The sequence below is a fragment of the Schistocerca cancellata genome, chromosome 10, assembly GCF_023864275.1.
Source record: "Schistocerca cancellata isolate TAMUIC-IGC-003103 chromosome 10, iqSchCanc2.1, whole genome shotgun sequence".
In the NCBI taxonomy this organism is placed as follows: domain Eukaryota; kingdom Metazoa; phylum Arthropoda; class Insecta; order Orthoptera; family Acrididae; genus Schistocerca; species Schistocerca cancellata.
This window is the reverse complement of record NC_064635.1, coordinates 63651160-63665220: the sequence shown is the minus strand read 5'-3', so window position 1 is coordinate 63665220 and position 14061 is coordinate 63651160. Positions and strand designations below refer to the sequence as shown.

The window sequence follows — 14061 nt, the reverse complement described above, 5'->3', positions numbered from 1 at the left end:
ATGAGGAACACATTTGGCTTATGTGCGGTGACTTCACAGCTATCGGAAAACTGTTGGGACAACAGGCTGGGTTCGCAAAAATGCCTAACTTTCTATGTGAATGTGACAGTCGCTTAAGGCAGAAACATTGGAGTGTGGTTGTTTGGTCAGAGCGGAGAAATTTTGTACCTGTAACTAAAAATACCCTGCATGAACCGCTTGTAGAACAAAAAAGTCCTGCCTCCACCTCTACAGATAAAACTGGGCTTGATGAAGTAATTTCTAAACGCTCTACCACAGGATGGGCCCTGCATCAAGTACCTTCCCAAAAAATTTCCATTCACCCCACTAGACAAATTGAAAGTTGAATTTTTTTATCCGCAAATAATGAAATTGATGAAGGATGGAGATTTTGATAAGACAATAAAGAAAACATATATGAAAATGGTATCACTACTTTCGGGGTACTTTCGGACATGTCCGAAAGAACAGATACCATCTTCATATAATTAAGGCTAACCGGCCATTGACCTTCTTCTTCTGTGCTGGATGCACACGCATTGCCCGCCCTCTTACGGGATTCGGTAAGATTGTCTGCCGCGAGTAATGAGTGTAATGGGCAAGGGCACTACGAATGTAGTGTGTGGACATTAAGTTGGGAATGTGGGGCTCATGGGGAGCGTGCAAGGGATAAATCCCTTAAGTCGCATTGTCCTCTGTGCCCTCGGTGGCTCAGCTGGACAGAACGTCTGCCATGTAAGCAGGAGATCCCGGGTTCGAGTCCCGGTCGGGGCGAACATTTTCAACTGTCCCTGTTGATGTATATCTACGCCTGTCGACAGCTTAGGATCTTGATTTAATTATCAATTCATGACGAGAAAACGAAAAGATGCATGGTCACCTTCCGATCAGTTACTGAGAACTTTCAGTGGAATAACAAAGATCGGATCGGTTGGTGGGACATGTTCTGAGGCATCAAGGGATCACCAATTTAGTATTGGAGGGCAGCGTGGAGGGTAAAAATCGTATATTTAGACCAAGAGACGAATACACTAAGCAGATTCAGAAGGATGTAGGTTGCAGTAGGTACTGGGAAATGAAGAAGCTTGCACAGGATAGAGTAGCATGGAGAGCTGCATCAAACCAGTCTCCGGACTGAAGACCACAACAACAACAACAACAAAGATTCTAATTACAAGGCCATTGTTAAAAAAAGTTGCAAAATTTGCTGAAGATGGGCTGTTAAATTAGTGTGAAAGTCCACTTTCTACGCTCACGTATCAACTTCTTTCCGTAAATTTGAAACATTATATTGAAGAGCAGAGTGAACGTTTTCACTGAGCTGTTAAGAGGAGGTACCTGTGGCACTGGACAGCAGCTACATCGCCGATTACTGTTGGATGCTGAAGAGGGACTGCCATCTACAAAGAAGTCAAAGAAGAGAAATTTTAAATATTTATGGAACGATTTTGACTTCTTGTTTTTATAGAAGGTAATCACGATACCAATTAGGGGAGTTCTAAGGAGAATTTTTTAGATGTATTTCATTTTTTAAATGCGTTTTGATTAAAAACTCACCTTGTGTTGAATGGTGTTAGAATATATTAGTGGGCCCGGAAGTGAAAATCGTCAAAATATTATTTCTTATTTTATGCAAAACTTGACGTGATAGACAAAAACAGTAGTTCATTCTAGAATCAGCATAAAAAATTGATTCTAGAACACCTACGTTCAACAAATCATCTGACAAAACAGTTTTAATAAGCAGACTGGTGTTATTTATTCACAGTGTTTACAAGTCATCGTTCTTCTGCAGCAGCCTCGGCTGTTACTAATTCAACTGCGTGTCGGATTCCAGCTGACATCCGTCGAGTCAGCTCAGGTTTGCAGGCCCAGAAGGTGACGTCAAGCGACCATGGTAGAGCGGCGGCTGCCCAGTGCGTAGTGGTTCTTGCACTAGCTGCGGAGTGTACTCGGTCCCACTGCAAATTCCATGACGACACTCGGGGACCCGTTTATGACGCTCCTGGTGTCGATAGCCACTGCTCAGTTCGTCTCCTCCCTATCCCTGGTAGGTTTCAGCAGCCGAAGGTACTCAAAAAGTTATTTGTGTTTATTCATTACTGAGTGCTTTCAAAATGGTTCAAATGGCTCTAAGCACTATGGGACTTTACAAAAAATAATGGTTCAAATGGCACTGAGCACTATGGGACTTCTCAGGTCATCAGTCACCTAGAACTTAGAACTACTTAAACCTAACTAACCTAAGGACATCACACACATCCATGCCCGAGGCAGGATTCGAACCTGCGACCGTAGCAGTCGCGCGGTTCCGGACTGAAGCGCCTAGAACCGCTCGGCCACCGAGCCGGATGAGTGCTCTCAGTCAGCTTAAAATTTATTCTAACGATATAGTGTCATTCAATAATCACCTTCCTGTGAATTACTGGTACGTAATTTGGAAAGTCAAAATTTAGAATATATAAGGATGACAGAGTTCGTAACGTGATTTTACTGACTCACTGGTTTCTTTTAACTTCAGATTTTGTCATTATTCATTAACAATTACTGCTAGTCACTTTGTGGAGTTCCTACTATTACTGGCTCAAGACGTTAACATATATTTTTTGTTGTGGCGTAGCAAGACAGCCACACCACTCGGAGGTAACCGAAAGGCACGCTAACTAATGCAGACGGGCGAGAAGTCTGAAACAGGATAACTATTGAATGGTAGCAAGAAAAGTACGTAGTTGCTTTATACTTAACTTTTATTCTCTGATGAATACAGCGTTCTTCTTGAGACATTTATACTATAACTCTCAAAGTAGGTAAGGCTAATGGCGCCTTGCTAGGTCGTAGTCATGTGCTTAGCTGAAGGCTATTCTAACTGTCTCTCGGCAAATGAGAGGAAGGCCTCGTACGTCTAGTCGCTAGCAATGTCGTCCGTACAACTGGGGCGAGTGCTAGTCCGTCTTTCTAGACCTGCCATGTGGTGGCGCTAGGTCTGCAAGTACTGATGGCGGCGACACGCGGGTCCGACACGTACTAATGGACCGCGGCCGATTTAAGCTACCACCTAGCAAGTGTGGTGTCTGGCGGTGACACCACATTTTTGACTGACTGAGATGCGTAAAATGAAAAACTTATTTACCCATGAAAAACTACAACAAAAATATCTTTTACCGAATTTCACTTTGTTAAGCACCGTCTTTCAAATTACTGCTTACTAGACTGAAGCAGTTGCTTCGATTATTGTTTCGAAAATTATTGAATTTTTAATTGCTATTATTTCTCTAATACAAACAAAGTAATAGTTGATAATTAACTGAAACCCTCAGCTGCCGATAGGTGTTGTTGATATACCTCGATGGGGGCAGCTGAAAATGTGTGCCTCGACCGGGACTCGAACCCGGGATCTCCTGGTTATATGGCAGACGCTCTATCCATCTGAGACACTGAGGACAGAAATGATCAGCGCGACTGCAGGGACTTATCCCGTGCACACTTCCCGTGAGACTCGTGGATAGAGCGTCTGCCATGTAAGCAGGAGATCCCGGGTTCGAGTCCCAGTCGGGGCACACATATTCAACTGTCCCCACCGAACGAGGTGGCGCAGTGGTTAGACACTGGACTCGCATTCGGGAGGACGACGGTTCAATCCCGCGTCCGGCCATCCTGATTTAGGTTTTCCGTGATTTCCCTAAATCATTCCTGGCAAATGCCGGGATGGTCCTCTGAAAGGGCACGGCCGACTTCCTTCCCTATTCCGATGAGACCGATGACCACGCTGTCTGGTCTCCCTCCCCAACCAACCAACCAACCAACCAACTGTCCCCATCGAGGTATATCAACAACTCCTGTCGGCAGCTGAGGGTTTCAATTAATTATCATTTATTCTAGAGAAGCTGCACGGTCATCAATGGTATCTGTTGTTTCGAGAACAGTAATAGTTTCTCAATCATTAGGACTCTCTCGGATCGTCAGTAGTGAATAGGATGAATCCGAATTAGGAATTTTGTCTTAGGTAAAAATGAGTGTCAACACTTTGGGATAACTGAATATTATTCAAACACAAAATGAACTACGACGCTGGCTAGCCGTATAAAAGTCTGATCAAGTAATTAGTTGGATCTTACTTCAGGTAGAGATGTCGTCGGTACGATGTAAGGCATTGTTGTTGACGATGTGTAGCACAGGCTATTCTTCTTAGATCCGTAACAAATGAAATTGGACCCAGAGTAATTTATTGCCATATGCTCCACCCGCCCACACCAAATGTACGCCGAGCCATTACGTACTTTAGCACCACTGCTTTACGACCATTTCTCGACTCGTCTGTCTCTGTCAACACACTTACGTTCTGCCTGCGCTATGCTGAACTGCTGGTGCTCCTGAGCGTCCAGTGATAATGCAACTGCCAATTCACTATACTCTCTGACAATATCGCATCGCCCTGACTAAGCCAGCGTGTCTACTAGCACTAGCTTATACTACTCACATTTATTTAACTTTACAATGAGAAGAAGTTCCGTTTCATCATACGGACATTAGTACTCTTATTTACAAACTTTAATTCATAGAAAAAAAATACATCGGAAAGTAAAATTGCAGGGAAAAAATTTGGTAGCTCACAGAGTTGTTGTGTTACACACTCATCCTGTTTTCTCAACAACAGCCAGTATTGTGATCAGACGAACATGTTGCTAAGTGAAGCGCGTAAGCTCCACCTGTTGCAAACTTCTTATATAGAATTTCGTGACTATTGCCTAAGTCACGACCCCGTTAAAGCCTAGTTGATGATTCCTGTAAGTTGACGACACGTTCGTTATTTTGTCCAACATCCATGAAAAATTCAACTTGTCCTTACAGCATCACAAGAGCGTTAACAATAACATCCAATTCATCGTGTAATTAGTAAAAAAAACTATGTATCGCCCTTCCTCGATGTTGTAGCCCACCGCGTTGAAATGGATACCTCGGCCACCGCGTCATCAGGAAACTCCTACTTGTATGCGTTCAGCAAGCATCACACAACAGAGAACTGCACTCTGTTACAAATATTGGTACATCCTGCAAGAACGATATCAGATGCCAATAATCTGCTATATGAGCTGAACCACATGTGCAATGTCTTCAGAAAGAACGGCTACAACGATCACGAAACAAATGAAGTGACAACAAACTGCCTGTTGATATTGTTATCGACATTTAATACTCAAGTGAAATATAATATTAATGTCGTTGTACGAAACCTAGTTTAGGAGATATGACGTGATAGATAATGAGTAACCCGAGAAGCTACTTTTTTCTCAAAAACTCAAAGATTCTCTATTTCAGTATCACAAAATTAAAAAAAAAAGGTGTCAGAAGGTAGTTCTCGTGTCACTCTACCACGTACAGTTGTCAAATTATATAAAAAACTACATCTTAATTTTTTACGTTCTGGATGCTTACCGCCCGGCGGCTAGGAAAACGTTTCACTCAGCGTCCTGTGGACCGCATTGGACACCGGAAGACGAACGAATATTCCACAGGACGTTGTTATAACTTTCCGCACCTAGGGAAACGTACATTTAGCTACTGTCTGGCGTTCATCGGCCGACTTTCGTTTGGTCACTTTTCTGGCGTTTAGTCAGCCCGAGTGGTTGTATTATCAAAGCTTTACCCTCCATTACTGGTGGTGGACTGGAATCGATCTGGCAGGCGCAGATTGTGTGTACCAGGCACGGCAACGTTCGAGGGCTTTCCCGTCGTCATTACCGCTGCGGTTTTCCTCTTACTACCTCCAACGCTCGTTCGCTCCAGCACGGGAATCCAGGATTAGTTTACCTTGAGGCTTTCTTCCTTCTTGTTGAAGCTATTGTCATCTTTGTGTTTTTCTATAGCTTCTCTGAACAGTCGGGTGTAATAGTTATTCTCTACAGCAAAAAAAGTTCACAAGGTCTTTGTTCCACGGATGCTTGTGTGTAGTTCGTCAATCTGGGAGCCTTACCAGGCAGGACTGATAGAAGAGCCAGAGAAGATCCTACAAACAGCGATGCGTTTCGTCACGGAATAGTTTAGTACGCTCGACAGTGCTGCAGAAAAGCTCAACAAAGTCCAGTGGCAGACACTACAAGAGAAGCATCGTGCATCACGGAGAGATATACTACTGAAATTTCGAGAGAACGCTTTCCGGAAATAATAGGACAACATATTACTACCTCCCACATTCGACTCGGGGAATGACCACAACGAGAAAGCTCGAGAAATTAGAACTAGTACAGAGGCTTACCACGCGCCATTCGCGAATGGACCAGGGAGGGTGATGTTGCCAGATCCTCCTCTTTTTGTGGTTATTTTGTTTGCTAATAATGGATAAAATCTAGTCATATATGCGATTTCAGTTTTTCTCGGCGTATTCCAACGATGAATTCTTCTCGGGTTATCAGCCGAGTGGTCGTCTTGTTGCAACGTTTCAATGAGTTTCGGACCCATCAACTTATGATCAGAAGATGATGGGTACGAAACTCATCGAGACGTTGGGACAAGACGACGCCACCACTCGGCTGATAACCCGAGAAGAATTCATCTTTGGGATACGCCGAAAAAGACTGAAATCATATATATGCATGCTGATAACCTGAGAAGAATTCATCATAGAAATCTAGTAAGATTCAACATATTTCAACATTCACCGTTACAGCGAGTTTGTTGATTAAACAACAAAACCTAGTAGGACCCGAATGTTGGCCACGGTGATTGTAATTGTTCACTTAGCTTGTTTCTAGCCGAATCTTGTAGATCATCTCCATGTGGTATGTTGGCTTCGTTTTGTCTAAGAGCATCTTAATTCCCGCTTCGCTGCTAAAAGCTGATGGGCTTACGTTCTTGTACGATGCTAATCACTCGATAAATAGTGTCAGATGCGAGTTGCATTCTTAAAATTTCGTTTTATTCTTCTCTTACTACCAGCCAGTTGGTATATGCATACTTGTTAGTGACAACACAAATGAGCAAAGAACTATGTACATGCACATTTCATTCTAACGCACAATGGAATGGGACATGTGCTCTCCGTCCGGATACACAAAGAGCTGCGTTACACACCTGTCCAAAGATGATAATGCGATACATCGATTATCGAAATTATATTTACAAAACTTTTCAAAGTATATTTTTTATTCTACTTTTATGTCACTTCTTCAGATTTAAATATGAAATAAATAACATCATTCATAGTAATCACCGATAGTGTCGATATTTAAATATAAGGCATAAAAGAATAAAAGTTCTAATTAACATTTTAATTAAAGTGTTTTAATGTTTACACGTTAACAAGACAGCTTATTGGGGTTTAAATGCGATGACAAAACAAAGAATTAGTATATTTCCAGAAAAATGTCTTCTGTACTGTGAAGTCCTATACTTCGAGTATCGTTAGGTTCACTACTTCGAGTGTCGTATACTACTACTATATGCTCTATTGATCAATTCATTACAGGGGGATCAGTTAGTGGTGCTAGAAGTACCCTGTCCCTCGCACTGTCAGGTGGTTTGTGGATTATCGATGTCGATGTAGAAATCAGGAGCACTTGCTGGAAGCGACACATTCAATTTCAGAAGGTTTTGCTGTACTTCGAAGAAACTGCAGGAAAAACCTTCTCGTTCTTTCTTCTGACAACTGCAGAAAGAGTTATCGTTGATGCCTATTCAATGTAAGTGGGAAGGAATCGAACCATGATTTGTATGTAATCAAGGTAGCTTTCTGCTCTCCTGAAATTTTCGGAACCAGGGGGAGTTCGCAGCGTAGTATTGTTCTCCATAGCACACTGGAAAATGTAAATCCTCTGCATATTCTTAATCGGCCAGTTTCTGCATCCATAACGTGATATCGAAAGATGTTGGATTGACGTTTATTACAGGGCCAGAAAAACACTGGACTCCTTCGCTAACTGGTAAATATTGTCATTCCAAACCAATCCCAAATGAAACGTATTCGGAGTTGAGAATATGGACAATCATCCGCTACATAGTGGAATGACGACAGTGAAAATTTGTGGCGGACCGGGACTCGAACCTGTATTTCCCACTTTTATTTATTTATTTATTTATACGTGTCCAGAACATAACATATTATATACATATTAAATATGATTTATCATACATATATATTACACGTATTACAGAGAATATGTGCATATTTATATTTTATGTGCTTCCCAGAATTCCGCTGCACAGACTGCCTTATAATTGGCGATAATCAGGTCGTCCATGGACACAGGTTCCGACAGTTTCCAGCAGTTGAGCAGGTGCTGATGGTCTTGAGGTTCACCACACCCACATAGTTCGTCCCCTGAGATGTATCCCCATTTCTTCATGTTCTCCTTACACCGCGATACTCCAGTTCTCAGTCTATTGAGTACCTTCCATGTCGTGTACGGGAGATGATGACACGTAGCAAGTTCTTCCTTGGTTTGTCCCAATATTTCTCTGACGATGAGCTACGCCAGAGTTTTATCCTATGATGTGCAGGTGGTGTCTAGATTGGTTGCATTGTCCGGAGAAAACTTTTTCTCGACTTGGGTCTCGGTGTTTGATGTTCGCATCCAAACAGGGGGTGTCTCTGATCTGTCTCCTGCTTCTTTCTTTCCACTTCAGCTGCTGTTCTCCTTCCGATGTCTGGAGGTGCTACGCCCATTAGGTGGTAGATTTCGTCAACAGGCGCTGCCCGCAAGCAGCCGGTTACAGTTCGTCCTGTTTCATTTATGGCAATATTTACCTGTTTGGCATGGCTGGAGTTCTGCCATACAGGTGCTGCATATTCAGCGACGGAGAAGCACAAAGCGAGGTAAGATGTGCGGAGGACATGTGGGTGTGCTCCCCAGTTGCTGACGGTCAGTTTCCTAATAATGCTGTTCCTCGCAATTTCATTTTTGTATCTGTACAGTGGTTGTTGAAGGTGAGCGACCGGTCCAACTTCACTCCGAGGTACTTTGGGGTGTTACAGTGGGTCAGCTCCTGAGCTCTCCAGGTTATTCTCGGTTTCCTCCGGGTCTCTCTGTTCCGTAAGTGGAATGCACACACTTGTGTTTTGGAGGGGTTTGGCTAGTTGCTATCGCAGTAGTTACATAATGCCTCAAGACTTATTGTGAGTTTTTCTTCCACCTCCTCAAAAGTTCTACCTTGCGCGGCAAGTGCTGTGTCATCTGCATAAATGAAAGATTTTGTGACAGGATTAACTGGCTGGTCATCAGTGTAAATATTAAACAGCAGTGGGACTAGCACACTTATCAGGTTCTTTGAAACGGAATACATTGTTTGGTGGTTTGTACACTGATGTTACTGTATACGAGGTGCGGCTAGAAAAAAACCAGACTGATGCTGGAAAAAACATTTATTTACAATTATTTACAATTTCATGTTATCCCCTTCAATGTACTCTCCTCCTCGGTCTCTACACCGCTCCATACGAATTTTCCAGTGTTCATAGCAATGCTGCAGATCATTTTCGGTAAGTCCATACATTACTTCCGTCGCTTTTTCTTTTACTGCTTCAACAGTCTCAAATCTAGTTCCTTTCAAAGCTGACTTGACTTTAGGGAAAAGAAAAAAGTCACATGGGGCCAAATCAGGTGAGCAGGGTGGATGATCTAAGATGGGAATGTTGTGTTTTGCCAAAAACGTCTTCACTGACAACGCACTGTGAGCTGGGGCATTGTCTTGGTGAAGGATCCATGACTTTTTTCTCCACAAATCGATCCGTTTTCTCCGTACTCTCTCACGTAGGGTAGCCAGGACGCTAATGTAGTAATGCTGATTCACTGTTTGTCCCTCTGGTACCCAATCAATGTGCACAATCCCTTTGATGTCAAAAAAAAACAATCATCATTGCCTTGAATTTCGATTTTGACATTCGTGCTTTTTTTTGTCGTGGAGAACCAGGAATTTTCCAATGCACCGATTGGCGTTTAGTTTCGGGATCGTATGTAAAAAACCACGATTGATCCCAAGTAATAACGTTTTGTAAGAAGGTGGGATCACTTTCAATGTTTTCCAGGATGTCAGAACAAATCATTCTTCGGCGTTCCTTCTGTTAAATTGTGAGACACTTTGGAACCATTTTTGAACACACTTTGTTCATGTTGAAACTTTCATGAAGAATCTGCCTAACACTTTCCTTGTCAACTCCTGTTAACTCAGACACTGCTCTGATTGTTAAACGGCGATCTTGTCGAACAAGTTTACCGATTTTTTCAATGTTTGCATCAGTTTTTGCTGACAATGGTCTGCCAGTGCGAGTGTCATCACTGGTGTCTTCGCGGCCATCTTTAAATCGTTTAAACCACTCAAACACTTGTGTTCGCGATAAACAATCATCGCCGTACACTTGTTGTAACATTACAAACGTTTCATTTGCAGATTTTCCTAGTTTGAAACAAAATTTGATGTTAACGCGCTGTTCTTTCTGTACACTCAACATTTTCCGACGCACAGACGAAACGTCAACTACTTAAAACAGACGCCACGGGCAGACTGAGTGCAGGAGGCAGATGAAACTCAAGCAGTGGGCGGAACGAGAGTCACGTGACAGGCCACGCGACTTTCAGACTTGTTGCATTCGTTTTATTGTTTCACCAGTACTAGTCCGGTTTTTTTCTAGCCACACCTCGTAAGTCTCTGTGGCTACAGTCAGTATTTCTGTGTAGTTATTTACAGTTAAGTCTGCGGACGAGATGTTGAGGCCTGGTTCAGCAAATATTGCACTGCTGTACTGTTCACCGGCTCTCTCAGTGATCAATGTCATTCCATGTATCCTCGGCCTTCTGTCATTCGGACCTGTTTGAGTTTCCTGGATGCTCAGGAGATCTCAGTTCTTTGTCTTACACATACTAGATAGTAATAATTCTTTCTCTACTGATATTCCTTCTATATTTATGGAGAATATTGTAACAGCTGGCTTTGAAAAAAGCCTTTTTGATTTATAATCTGGTGTAATGTTGTGGTTGTGGAAGGATCTGCCACTGGAACTACTCCCAGCGTAGCCCAGGGTACGCCCGATCCCTGATGATGAAGTGTCGTGTCGTATTTCCCACTAATCGGGAGCTGTTGTTTTAACATTTTGCTACCCGACAACGACTCACGAACAGGCCCAAACTTCCATATGTCGTCAAACATGTGTCTACAACCAGGACTCGTACATCCATTATGCATATTCACATACAGGGGAGACATTCTACCTAAAAGTCGCTTGTCCGGTGTCGGCGGATAAGTAGGACATTGTGAAACGTCCCCTTTGAAAAATTGTACAAGACTGTCCTTAAACTGACACACAATATTTTTTAGCGCAACGCAATCTGACTTTCAGAAATCCCTACAAAGGAATGGCCATAACTAACATTAACCTGTACCTTTCACATATCACTTACCTCACCAAAAATCTTCGTTACTCGAACTACTGCAATACAGCGAGCGCCACTACTGCCAGCTAAATAAAAGATTCAAACTACAGAAGGCACTAACCACTGATAGGCATAGTTAGCAAATGAAAGATTTTAGTAGAGAACAAACAATGTATTTACCTTAATAATCATAATGTATATAGCAGTTCATGCCATTCAGTATTACAAATCTCAAAACTCCGCCATCTCTCTCCCCACATCCACCACTGCTGGCGGCTCACCTCCAACTGCGCAACGCTACGCGCTGTTCACATCCAGCTGCCGCTGCCCAACACTACAATGGCAGACAACAATGCAAATAAAGAAAACATAAACAGCCTACTTACAATTGCAGTGCCAGTGTTATTCCATAGTAACGACGCAGTGTTCCTTCGGACATTGCATCGTAATTTGGAACAACACAGGCTCTACAATACCGTATCGCAATCCTGCATGAAGTCGGACCACTAGAAATCATATTTTCATACCTCTTCGTTTATTTAGCAGTCATTCTCGTGGGATTTCCAGTATTGGAAGGTTAATTTTACTGTTCCATATCAGGTTTTCAGTAGACTACAATACACTTATTGAGTCTGAGGTTTTGGAGCCCACATAACGACTAAATTTTAGAGCCCCTCGAATCGCGGTAAAAATTGAACGGTATGGAGGCATATCAGTTTGAGGCCGAGAAATGGACATCCTGCAGCTCTTTATATCGAGAGCCATCAGCATACAAGTGTACAATGTACGGTCAATAAAGATTAATACAAGCATTGAAACCTGAATTGATTGTGCGAAAGCAGTTTTCGTAAAGCTGTCACAGTGGATATCGTGGTTTTCCAACTTTCGTCTGATTGGAGCCCCAAAATGGGGTTATGTAGCAATCTGTTTGAATCCGGCGGTCGACGACACGGACAGAGTTTAATGCTGCCACTGGCATAGCGCAAAGGTTTCTAATTTCAGATGTGGACCTCATGAGTGGAGGAGGATGATTGATCTACTACTGGGATACTGACCCTTGCGGGGAAACAAGTTTTCTCGCCAAGTATTGATGACGAATTTACAGCAGAGGTTCAGTAAGGCATTAGTCTAATCGATTGCTCCACGGCCTATCCGAAGGCACTGGATTTTTTTTTCCTTTTAGTAGACGGTTGGCAGAAAAGCGGGCCGATTTGGGTGTAGGAAAATAGGCCGAGGATTATGCTTAAAAATTTTTCAATCATAACAACGAAACTCGTGCGTATTGCCATTTCATGCAGTGTTCATGTTTTGAAAACGACGTCTTGCAGGCAGGCACCATCATTACATTGACACTCAGATAACATGCGATCCAAATCGTTAGCGGAACGTTCAAGTATCTGTACAGGAATGTTTCCGATTTCCACACGAATGGTGTCTCTCAGTTCTGCAACGGCGTGTAACGTCTAGCATACACCCTGTGTTTCAGGAACATCCGAACGAAGTGTTACGCAACAAATCTAATAAGAAAGCGTGAGACTAAAATTTTTTGAAAGTGGGGACAGGTGGCATGATAGGTGTTGTGGACTGGCAAGACAGCCAATCCACTAGGAGGAAGCCGAAAGGCACGCGTTTAAGCTCACGCAGGCTGGCGTGAGGTCTGGAACAGGACACGGAATGAGACTAGTAGAAAACGTACGTAGCTTCTGGAATACTTAACTTTAATCCATAATTGGTGAACGTCGCTTTTGACTGTACTTTATTTACAATATCAATAGTAACTGGCCGGCCGCGGTGGTCTAGCGGTTCTGGCGCTGCAGTCCGGAACCGCGGGACTGCTACGGTCGCAGGTTCGAATCCTGCCTCGGGCATGGGTGTGTGTGATGTCCTTAGGTTAGTTAGGCTTAAGTAGTTCTAAGTTCTAGGGGACTTATGACCTAAGATGTTGAGTCCCATAGTGCTCAGAGCCAATAGTAACTGGTAATGGCGCCTTGCTAGGTCGTAGCAAATGACGTAGCTGAAGGTAATGCTAACTATCGTCTCGGCAAATGAAAGCGTAATTTGTCAGTGAACCATCGCTAGCAAAGTCGGCTGTACAACTGGGGCGAGTGCTAGGAAGTCTCTCTAGACCTGCCGTGTTGCGGCGCTCGGTCTGCAATCACTGTTAGTGGCGACACGCGGGTCCGACGTATACTAACGGACCGCGGTCGATTTAAAGGCTACCACCTAGCAAGTGTGTTGTCTGGCGGTGACACCACAATGGGCACGCGGTAGTGTCTCCGGCCACCGGTCGGAAAGCGTTAACATTTCAACACGTTACTACTTTAGGAAGACAGCCATCTCAGCACCCTTACGAGAGACTGCGAACAGCTCAGCAGAATAGTGTAGACAGGGCCCCCTTCTTTAGTTCCGTAACATTACGCTAGAGAAACTCTATGGTCCCAAAGGCCTTTTTAAGTTCAAATGGCTCTATGCACTATGGGACTTAATATCTGAGATATCAGTCCCCTAGACTTAGAACTACTTAAACATAACTAACCTAAGGACATCACACACATCTATGCCCGAGGCAGGATTCGAACCTGCGCCCGTAGCAGCACCGGGGTTCCAGACTGAAGCGCCTATAACCGCTCGGCCACAGCGGCCGCCTCCTTCTTAAGTCTCAAACACCAATGACGAATGGAGTTCAAGAGGTTGTAGAGCG

At 43.3% G+C, this 14061-nt stretch overlaps 1 non-coding gene across 1 annotated transcript; it reads left to right on the top strand.

The window, feature by feature from the left end:
* Positions 1–699: 699 nt before the first annotated feature.
* On the top strand, positions 700–774 carry Trnat-ugu (transfer RNA threonine (anticodon UGU)). The gene has a single exon. It is a non-coding gene; the product is annotated as a tRNA-Thr (tRNA).
* The last annotated feature ends 13287 nt before the right edge of the window (positions 775–14061 follow it).